General features: G+C 40.9%; 1 protein-coding gene across 1 annotated transcript in view; it reads left to right on the top strand.

Moving 5' to 3' along the window:
- Nucleotides 1–1313: 1313 nt before the first annotated feature.
- The window catches only part of LOC140381040 (multiple C2 and transmembrane domain-containing protein 2-like), a 39992-nt gene continuing 29954 nt past the window's right edge, over nucleotides 1314–11351 (top strand). The window contains exon 1 of the mRNA XM_072465056.1: nucleotides 1314–1398. The gene's annotated coding sequence lies outside the window, so the exon portion shown is untranslated. The remainder of the gene's footprint in view (nucleotides 1399–11351) is intronic.

Raw genomic sequence — 11351 nt, 5'->3', positions numbered from 1 at the left:
TAGATTACCCAATGTGCTGTGAACAGTCTTTCCCAAAGAACAAAACAGATCAAATTACACTGTGTACATATTAACTCTACCCGAAAGATAATTAAATGTGATGCATTTGAAATTAAGCTTGGACTAAGGTCAGCTTTAAAGAGACCATCATTCTATGTTGATCAGTATTTCATGTTCTGCAAAGTACATCATAAATAATTTATTAGTGTATATTTTGGGCAAGTGCTGCAAACTTTTAGTTATTTCACTTTTACAAACTGGATTAGCCGGACGCTCTCGGCTGGTAATCGTTGCAGGGCTGTGTAATGTGATGGTTCACATACATGGGCCTGTATGGATTTGCAGTTGGATATTATGAGAAGTGACAGTCCACACCCTTTTCACTTTGATTGTTGTGGCTTAATGCTACGTGATGTTTGGTGTTCACCAAGTTAAACTGCTGAACACAGAACTCCATTTTCTGTCCTACATTGTGTTTTCCTCCAAGGACTGACACCTGAACACAAATAAGGGCCCAGTGTTGGTCATCCTCTTAAAAGTTATTAAGGAGAACCAGGAGCTGCAGGCGACTTAGCGCGAGCTTAACAAACAGTCATGTATAGCTTGTAAAGTGCAGGTCTTTCAGATGTGGTGAATGTGTGTTTGAAAAAATAATAGGTTGAAGGGGACTTTATGAGACTGAATCAAAATTTAAATCCCAGTAAAAGCAGATTGAGGCTTTATTGGATTTTCTATCCTATCCATAAGTTTCAGAGTGATGAAAACTAAAAATATCTTTTGCATGAGGAAAAGTCCTCAAAATGTTGCATATAACAGCAAGCTGGATGAATGATTGTGTAAAGAGCCAATTCAGTTTGGCTATTATTTAATTAAACACGGTCCAGAATTATGGAGAATTTAATTTAAAAAAATAAAATGAGCTTTTAAATGCAAGGGCAATGTGCTTGTCACATATTTAAATGACATGGCTATAGGGCAAAGGATGGTTAATAATCCATTTGTATCATTCATCTATATAATACATCTTTGTTTTATGTTTTATGATCGTTTGTATCCAAGTATTACATCACCGCCACCTACTGTACTTGTATCGACTACTTATTCTTTAGATTTATACTCTTTATTCTCACGGATCTATTATATTCTTCAGACTTTTAGACTAAACAGAAACACCCGCAACCCTTTTATTTTGAAGAGTCGCCACTTCCCGGCCTCCGCTTGCGGGCGCGTGGTCGCGTGCGTGTTTACGTGCAGCTCGATGACATCCGATGCGCGCGTGTGAAAGAAGAAGAGGAGGAAGTCTGCGTGTGTTTCTCTGACCGTGTCGCGTTCCGTGGGCCTTTTAATCGAACAGAAAGAAGTGATGCGGACGCGCGGAGGTTCAGTCATCATCCCGAGGTAAAAGTTTAGAATATTTACGTACTACTTACTGGCGCAGACGGTGTAGATAATTGTTATTTTTTGGAATTGTTTTTGGGGCAAGTCCTCACCTTCTTTCCCCTGGTGGACAGGTACGTGAAGTGTGGGAAAAAGACAACCAACTTGCACTACAAAGGATCCTTGTGTGGTGTCCTATGTGTGTTTACAACCTTATATAGTAGAAATGCGTGCTTTTTAAAAGGTGGCGAGTGGTGCATCCTGTTCACCGACAAAGACGAGAAACAAACAACACTAGCACCCATAAATCTAACCTTTTTTAACCATTTATAGCCAGTAATACAACTAAAACAGCACGGTTAACTGGCTAAAGTGAGAGGTTTATCATGACTGTACTGTGTTTTCCGACTCTTGACGTTGTCTCTGCGACTGAAGCTCTGCACCTCAGTCTTTCCTCATCAACCACAAACACACTAAAAAGCGTTCAGGAAATAGTTGCACTCGTGTTCTGACACAGACAAAAGTTGTGATACACTTGCTCTACTTTCTTTGTGACTGTAAAGTAACTGTTGAGTCGGTGGGTATTCCCAAACTACCTGTAGTACCTGAGAACTTACCAGGAGGCACTTGGCATGTGTCTGATTAAAAAAAGAAGACATTTAATAGTATTTTAATCAGTCTTTTATTTCCACTGAAGGCTGTGTATTGAAACATTTTGCATTTGATGTAGCTTTGATGAGCCTCCACATCTTTAATGAGGCTTAGGACATTCGTAATAGGCCTGCATCACATCAAAATGTTTGTTATTTAGGTTATAATAGCAGACTCTTTTCAATATCACATTAAAAAGTGCTACTTTTGGTTGTTTGGGCCAGTATAACAGGAAGCCTGGGGGCCAACAAACGGCTGTCTGAGGGCCACATTTAACCCCCGGGCCATAGTTTGTGAGGCAAAAGCTTAACGAGTGCTCGAAACAAAAGAGTAACGAGCCTAAAGGGCCTAAACCGACGTGACGTGTGATGTTAGAAAAGCATTTGAATTGTTTGCGTTGCTATGATTCTGTGCAAACACGAAACACAAACGCAGTGAAAAGATTTCCTGCTTTAAGTTTGATCATTTCGAGTGTTTTCGATTCCTAGTCCAGTGCCTCCTTTTGCTTCAAATACTTGCAATAGTATCTGTCATAAACTGTGGGTGCTACATGTTGTGGCCTGTTGCGATACTCCTGGATTAAACAAACATCTTCAAATGTTCGGAAAGAATGACACAACTGTCTTAAAATGCTACAACGCCGTTGCCCGGGTTACTGCTTTATCACGACTTAGATACGACGATGTTGGACAGATGATTGTTTGTGTTCAAGTCGTTTACTATTGTATTTGACATGATTGATTGCATGGCCATTACAGCTTTACAGTAGGTACATATTATCATAGATCCATGGTACATAGTGCTGTTTGTTTTGCGCTCTGACCTTTGACCTGTGTTCCTCTGTCGCGCCGTTACCGTATCCTTTACAGGCCGTCTCTGCGCACGAGGAGCAGAAAAAGAGTGAAATGTGACCACGGCCTGGGGATGAGGGGGGACGAGGGCCACACTGGACAAGGTCGTCAGCGGGGGCCCGACCGGCCTCGTGGGGTTCGTTGACCTGAGGGGCCGTTACTTCTGTTTGTTTATCGTTTGTCAGCATCCTCGCCGCTCCACAGGACCACAGGTTAAGATGATGAGGTCACCGGAAATACTGACCGCACTTTACAGCAGCGTTTCCCAACCAGTGGTACTGCCAAGGGGTGACGTTTATATGATCAGAATTTTAAATGTTTATTTGTAGTAAATGTTGCATGTTTTTGGAGGAAACTGAACATAAAATATCATTGAAACAAGAAAATATATTAGCACCATAGATTCTGGACTATAAGTCGCACCTTTTTTTTTTTTTCATAGTGTTGGCCGGAGTGCGACTTATACTTATATTTACACTTATATACTTATACTCCAGAGCGACTTATATGTGTTTTTTTCTTCTCTATTATGCATTTTTTGGCTGGTGCGACTTATACTCCGGTGCAACTTATTATTTAAGTAGCAATTGATTATCTCTATAGATGACTCCGATCATAGGGTAGTTTTGGGCCACGCCTCCTTTTGGGTGAAAACAAACAGTGTTAATACATAGGCCGGAGATACAAATAGTTAAACTGTTAAAATTCACCAAATTCTCCGTCCGTGTCTGCCATGTCGTATCAATATTTTGTTGTATTTTGGCGCAAAACTATAACATTTGACCAATTTGTATCACCCGCCCATCTGTTAACGGTTGGCACTAGGTCATATAGGGAATTGGACTGGATGAAGTGATGGCCCGTGACAACATGGCGAGGACGACATGGTGAGGACGACATGGCCAAACCTGAAGTTTACGATGAATCTGATGTGTACAAGGACCAAACAATGAGTTCCTGGCAGTGTTGTCTTGCTGAAAAACAATTTAAATGGGCGTGCATTGAATGTAAAACAAAGAATTGTGAAAATGTAAATTACATGGGTCTGGGTTTAACCCTTAACTCTAACCTTAACCTTACCCCTTAACCCCTAAACCTAACCCTAAGTTTTAGGTTTACTTCGTTTGGCTAAAACTAGTTTATACCATGACTTTGCATTAGCAAAAGTGTAGCTAACTCATCCCACGAACTCTTTAAGCAAGTCGTGTCTCTAACCATCGGGCCAGTAAGTCTCTTAAATTAAAACTGCGAGACAGTAAATTTATTTCTCTCACCACCAGGTGTACCAAAACTGTGTAGCAAAATGGTGAACCGCAAGTGATTTGGGCCACAAGAACGCCGCCATCTTGGATTTTGTCACTTCCTTTCCAATTCCCTATATGACCTAGTGCCAACCATCTGTTAACGCTGTTTGTTTTCACCCAAAAGGGGGCGGGGACCTTCTGGTGGCACAGGAAGTGACAAATGACTGGAGACATCGATTGTAATTTATCATTTAAATACATTACTAGCCAAGAAAAGGTTGAAATATGGAGACAGACGGCATCTATATTTACAAATAACATATACTTGATATTCAGAAAGAGATTTTTAATTTGATAATGCCACTTTTTTGTTATAAAACCCTGTTAACTTGTGTTTTAGAGTCTGTAAAATGCAGATAAAGATGGACAATTATCAAAATACAACTACAACTATTTTTGGCCGTTGACAAGTCACAATTAGTCGATTCATTGTTGCTGCCTTAATAGTAATAAATGACAATATAGTGCAGTTAAACCCTTTTATTTGCCTAAAATCTGAGTTAGAGGGTGAGACAAAGCTGAGGGGTAAAGAAGTATTAGCATTGGCTGGAAGTAGCATTCATGGTAACAGAGCTAAGCAGGATAAATGCATTTTGTAGTCCGGTTCATTTACATTTGTCATGCTAGTTCAGTGGTTAGTACATATATTTAATTAATTGCATTTGACTGATTCTATTTCAATTTCAAGCCTGTGATATTTAAACCCAAAATAAACTGATATGCCACAGCAAAAAAAAAAGTTATTTCCCCTAAAACTAAATGTTACAAGGATCTTTAAAGTGCAAGTTCTGACTCTGGACCATGGAAGCAGTGACAATATTCTGATGTGTAAAACGAAGCTCCTCCTCATTCCAATTTAAGGAAGTATAAATCTACTATAATAAAACGGCCATAAACAGCTGATGGGATGTGTAGGTGATCAGACTCAGAAAAGCTTTACTGACATTGTCTTTGAACACAGATCGCAAACATAGGAACTTGTCTCTGCTCAAATAATAATAATCATAATCATAATCATAATAATAATAATAATAATAATAATAATAATAATAATAATAATAATAATAATAATAATAATAATAATAATAAATATAGCGGCAATGATCGGCCCTCGCTACGCCGCCGCAAGAGGAGGGGGAGCTAACGCGCCCCAATTGTCCTTTTATTACGCCTACTGCTGAATCTGTGTCCCCTTTGTTTTACCATCAAAAAGCAATTTTATTTTGAATTCCTGGCAAAATGTGCGGCTTTGCCGCACAGACACCGTGACTCTTTGAATAAAAATGTGGATAACTTTTGATGGTCCACTGCTGAAGATGAGTCTCACCAAATTTCAGGTTAATAGGGCTGACGCCCTAAGAGGAGTTTGTGAAAGTCTAAAGTGTAAACATGTTCTGGCGATTTCCCCATTGGAATAACATGGAAGGTTTCGGTCATCGTTACGGCAACGCCATAACAATTATGACATGGGTCTCATTGACTTTTTTGATGGGGATTCTAAAATTGAGTTGTGTGTCAAATTTCATATAATTTCGCAAAACTAAACATTTAACCTCCATATAAAATCTGTAGGGGGCGCTGTGGCTCCAAATTAATTTATTTCACTTCAAGTAGGTTTAGGGCAAAGAGTTTAACAACTGATTCTAATTTGACGCAATTCGGACTTTATCTGCGCAAACGCAGAAATGTAAAATTTGGGAGATTTCTGAAATTCTAGCTACAGTTTGCGGCTTCGCCGCTCAGAGACCGTGACAGGTATCAATGTAATTTGGATAACTTTTGATGTCCCACTCCTCAGTAGCATTTTCACCAAATTTCAGCTTTTTAGGGCCAATGCCCTGGGAGGAGTTCGTAAAAGTACGACATTTGGAAAAACTCCCGAGTCATGTTTAGCCATTTTTGAAGCAATATGGCCGACATTTGGTTGGGCGGACGGCATTGCCGTAATAATATTTTTTACTTCTCTTGTCATCATCTACCTCTGCGCCAAATTTCATGATTCTACGATCAGATTTTTTTTGGGTCATTTCCTATCTCTCAATGCATTTTTGGTACATTTGGGGGCGCTGACGCGCCAATTTTTTTTATTTTAGAAAAGGGAAATAGCCAGAATGTAGAGAGGCACGATTTTTAGAGGTGTGCAAATTTTTGTGACTTTTCGTCAATGTTCACTGGGTGAAAAATAGGGGTTTGGTCCCGAGAAGAAGAAGAAAGAAAGAATATTAAAGCCGCAAGCGGCATCCAACGGCCCTCGCGGGCCGCCGGCCTTCCGACTCTGCGCTTTCGACTTGATAAAGATGGCGCCCTTATTGTGTGTTGAATTAAAAAAGAACTTGACAGACGGCGACACATTGGACATGGCCAATCCAGTGCAAATGAACACAAGTGTCAGTCAAATTTGCTGCGCCGCCGCACAGAGACCGTAGCACTTGGAATAAAAATATGGATAACTTTTGATGCCCCGCTTGTGTAGATGATATTTCCCAAAGTAAAGCTTGATCGAGCTATCGCCCTAGGAGGAGTTTGTTAAAGTGTGAAGCGTAAAAATGTGGTGATTTGAGCGATTTTGCGATTTTCCCATAAGGATAAAATGGGATGTTTCTGTCATCGCTACGGTTACGCCGTACAAAATATGACTTTGGCTCTCATACTTGTATGATCAGGATGGCAAATGAGAATTTTGTGCAAAATATCATGTCATTTGGAAAAACTCTTGTTTATAGGCCACTCTGAAGGCCAAATAGTCAGAATTCTGGGAAACGTTTGCGGCTCCGTCGCACAAAGACCGTAAAAGTTATCCTTAAAATTTGGATAACTTTAGATGCCCCATTTGTCTAGAGGACGTACACCGATTTTGAGGTTGGTGGGCAAAACGCACTAGGAGGAGTTCGTTAAAGTGTGAAACATAAAAATGTGGTAATTTGAGAGATTTTGTGGTTTTCCCATAGGGATAACATGGGAGGTTTCTGTTATCGCTACGACTACGCCGTAAAAATTAAGGCATTTTTGTGTTTGGCTTTTGTGATCGGGACGGCAAAATAGAATTTTGGGTAAAGTTTAGACAATTTTGGTAAAACTAATTTTTGACCTTCAATGTTAATTTAAAGGTCACTCTGTAGGGGGCGCTATCGCGGCCATTTCAATTTTGTCAGCCTAAACTGGTCCAAACTAGAAAGTTTAACAACTGATTCAAATTTGGTCCTAATCGGACTTGTTTTGATCAAATGGGAGCAATTTTTAGATCTGCAATATTCCAAAATAAGTTGTCCAACTTTGCGGCTGCGCCTCACACAGACCGTAAAAGGTATCTCAAAAAATTGGATAACTTTAGATGCCCCACTTGTCCAGAGGACGTCCGCCGATTTTGAAGTCGGTGGGCAAAACGCCCTAGGAGGAGTTCGTCAAAGTTTGACGTGAACAAAATGGCTAACACAGCGTGTTTTCATTTTCAAAGGAAGATGGCGGCCATAGGGTAAATCTGGGGGCGTGGCCACAATAATATTTTTTTTTTGTCCTCACGAGAGGAATGTGTGTTCCGAATTTCGTAGCTCTACGACAAAGTTGACCTCGGGGCGTCTCCCATAGGCGCAATGTATTTTGACTTTTGTTGGTGGCGCTGTCGCGCCATTTTTTAACGAAAAAAAAAATGGCCCAGAAAAAACAAAATTTTTCGCCGATTCTGAATTTTGGGCAAAGTTTGGTGAGTTTTTGAGCATGTTCAGGGGGTCAAATTAGAGTTCAAAGCGATGAAGAACAAGAATAATAATAAATATAGCCGCAAGCGGCAATGATCGGCCCTCGCCACGCCGCCGCCCCACCGCCGCCACGCCGCAAGAGGAGGGGGCGCTAACGCGCCCCAATTGTCCTTTTATTACGCCTACTGCTGAATCTGTGACGCTGTCACATCTTCTCCCCTTTGTTTTACCATCAAAAAGCTATTTTATTTTGAATTCTTGGCAAAATGTGCGGCTTTGCCGCACAGACACCGTGACTCTTTGAATGAAAATGTGGATAACTTTTGATGGTCCACCCCTGAAGATGAGTCCCACCAAATTTCAGGTTAATAGGGCTGACGCCCTGGGAGGAGTTTGTGAAAGTCTAAAGTGTAAACATGTTCTGGCGATTTCCCCATTGGAATAACATGAAAGGTTTCGGTCATCGTTGGGCAACGCCATAACAATTATGACATGGGTCTCATTGACTTTTTTGATGGGGATGCTAAAATTGAGTTGTGTGTCAAATTTCATATAATTTCGCAAAACTAAACATTTAACCTCCATATAAAATCTGTAGGGGGCGCTGTGGCGCCAAATGAATTTATTTCACTTCAAGTAGGTTTAGGGCAAAGAGTTTAACAACTGATTCTAATTTGATGCAATTCGGACTTTATCTGCGCAAACGGCAGAAATTTTAAATATGGGAGATTTCTGAAATTTTAGTTACAGTTTGCGGCTTCGCCGCACAGAGACCGTGAGAGGTATCAATGTAATTTGGATAACTTTTGATGTCCCACTCCTCAGTAGCATTTTCACCAAATTTCAGCTTTTTAGGGCCAACGCCCTGGGAGGAGTTCGTAAAAGTACGACGTTTGGAAAAACTCCGAAGTCATGTTTAGCCATTTTTGAAGCAATATGGCCGACATTTGGTTGGGCGGACGGCGTTGCCGTAATAATATTTTTTACTTCTCTTGTCACCATCTACCTCTGCGCCAAATTTCATGATTCTACGATCAGATTTTTTTTGGGTCATTTCCCATCTCTCAATGCATTTTTGGTACATTTGGGGGCGCTGACGCGCCAATTTTTTTAATTTTAGAAAAGGGAAATAGCCAGAATGTAGAGAGGCACGATTTTTAGAGGCGTGCAAATTTTTGTGACTTTTCGTCAATGTTCACTGGGTGAAAAATAGGGGGGTTGGTCCCGAGAAGAAGAAGAAAGAAAGAAAGAATAATATTCCGATGCGAAAACAATGTTTCCCATTTTTCAAATATCATAAACTATACATTTTCGGAAAGCGCTCGCGCTTTCCTACCTCATGGTGTGGGTCCCTGGTCACTGACGGGTACTTTCGTTAATTTTGAGTGGGCTCCGCCCACTTTGTGTTTTTGGCCCTCTATACAGTAATAATGTTCAATTTTTGCATTACATGCTTATATGCACGGAACATGCAAGAGATGGGGAACATATTCGTGAGCTACTTAGCGCAAATGAGTGCTTTATATGGGGATGATCTCAATGTAAAGTGCTCGTTTAGTGCGTACTTTTGCACGGGCTTCGCCCGTTTACAACGGTAAAGTTCCATTTTCCTACTACTAATTAGTATGCACGGGGCGTGCGTGAGTGAAGGAGTGCGTTAGTGAGCGTTTGGAAGTGGGCGAGCGCTTCGCGCTCGATTTCGTACGCACTACGTGCGCACTTTCGCAGCCATGCTTCGCACGGCCTTACGAGATTAATAGGCCTCTCGCCAGCTTGTGGCGCTCGGGCCTAATAATAATAATAGCATAATAGAGAATAAGAGCAAGCTAAATAATCTATTTTGGCCTAGCATTGTATCTAAATGACACAGTAGTAGCCGAGTTTTGATTATAAATCACACCTTGTTATCAGGGTTATGCTAATAATGATGAAATCAAAACAGCCCGAGGAACTTCTAGTGCCAAAAAGTTTTATGTAATATTGTTTATGTAATCAGTGCTCTCCCCAGAATCTTTTAAAGGCATGGTAAATATACTACTACTGCAACTGATACTGATGCTGCTACTACTACTACGACTACGACGACGACTGATACTGATGCTGATACTACTACTACTACTACTACGACGACGACTGATACTGATGCTGCTGCTACTACTACTACTACTACGACGACAACGACCGATACTGATACTGATACTGATACTACTACTACTACTACTAAAGTACAATCGTGCCACTCTCTTGTGACGGGCAGTAAAATATCCAAACGGAAACTCTACAACACTATCACGGGTCCGTCATATATCATCCCCATGAGACATTTGCAGCTCTGTTTTATTGTGTAACGTTTCAAAACCTAGTATTTACGCTCAGTCATGGTCATCCGTCTGAGATGATTTATCACAGTGACACAGCCCTTAAACCATAAATGTTTTCAAAGCCCATTAAAGGTGTTGCCACGTCAGAGACCTGGTTGTTTTGGTAATTGGGAGTTCATTACTAGTGTCAAGGGTCATCATTAGGTAGTTGCTCAGGGCACAGATCACATAGGTCCTTCAACTGTGTCTTGTAAATAGTTTAGTCCGCCAAATTCCATATAGAAATTCAATAAAAAGACCTATGTGTAACTATTTTCATCATTTCATTTTTGCGTTTGCGTGCGCTCAGTCCCACTTATTCCCATCCCATTCCAGAGCTCCTCCATCTAATCCTAATATGTGGGTCAGTCCAGAGTATTCTGAATGTAGGCTGCAGATGTCTGGCATTAGCTTTTCCCATGCTCGCTTTGTTTATGATATAACGGACTCGGAAGTGTTTTCTCGGCTCCTCCTCGGCCACGTGGAATGTTCACTACCGGAGAACTCTCTTAGCACCTGACATGCCGGAGTCGAAAGGGAAAACCTGATTTACCCGTCGCAGTCGTGTCTGCATACATGTGACCGTGAGACAGGTCGTGGTTCACTACATAGTTTGGTCTTATGTCTCTCATGCCAGCTCATCTATGCCATTACGCACCGTGCACTGTGTTTTAGCCCCGCCCACCTGGCCTCCGCTTGACCAATCGTACTGCTGTAGTGACAATGAGAGTGTGGAGTCACTAAGAGGCTTATGTTGTTGCTGTCACCTGAAAAGCAGCTGTTTTTTTTGGAATTTTAACAGCAGTTGTGTTATGAGTGAAGAGCGAAGTCTAAAGAGCGAAGTCTAAAGTCTAAAGAGCAAAGTCTAAAGAGCGAAGTCTAAAAAGTGTGTGAAGTGTAATGATCTAAAGCTTCTTTTGCAGTGCATTGCAAGTTTCCAGTGTTCCAAAGAAAAGGCTTGTACTTTTAATCCCAAACAGAAGTTGTGGTTCATGCTGCAAAAGGAAGCATGACTTCCCCTTTGTTTTCTATGGGCAGTGCAAGTTAATATTTACACTGCAGTAGATTGTTTTTATTTCGTCCACCTTCCTCTGTATTACCACGCCCTTTTTG

Source organism: Eucyclogobius newberryi, unplaced genomic scaffold (genome assembly GCF_026437365.1).
Source record: "Eucyclogobius newberryi isolate DKJ021-1_F unplaced genomic scaffold, fEucNew1.0.hap1 SCAF_5, whole genome shotgun sequence".
Taxonomy (NCBI): Eukaryota; Metazoa; Chordata; class Actinopteri; order Gobiiformes; family Gobiidae; genus Eucyclogobius; species Eucyclogobius newberryi.
The sequence above is the reverse complement of the archived record's forward strand: the minus strand, read 5'-3'. Positions and strand labels throughout refer to the sequence as shown.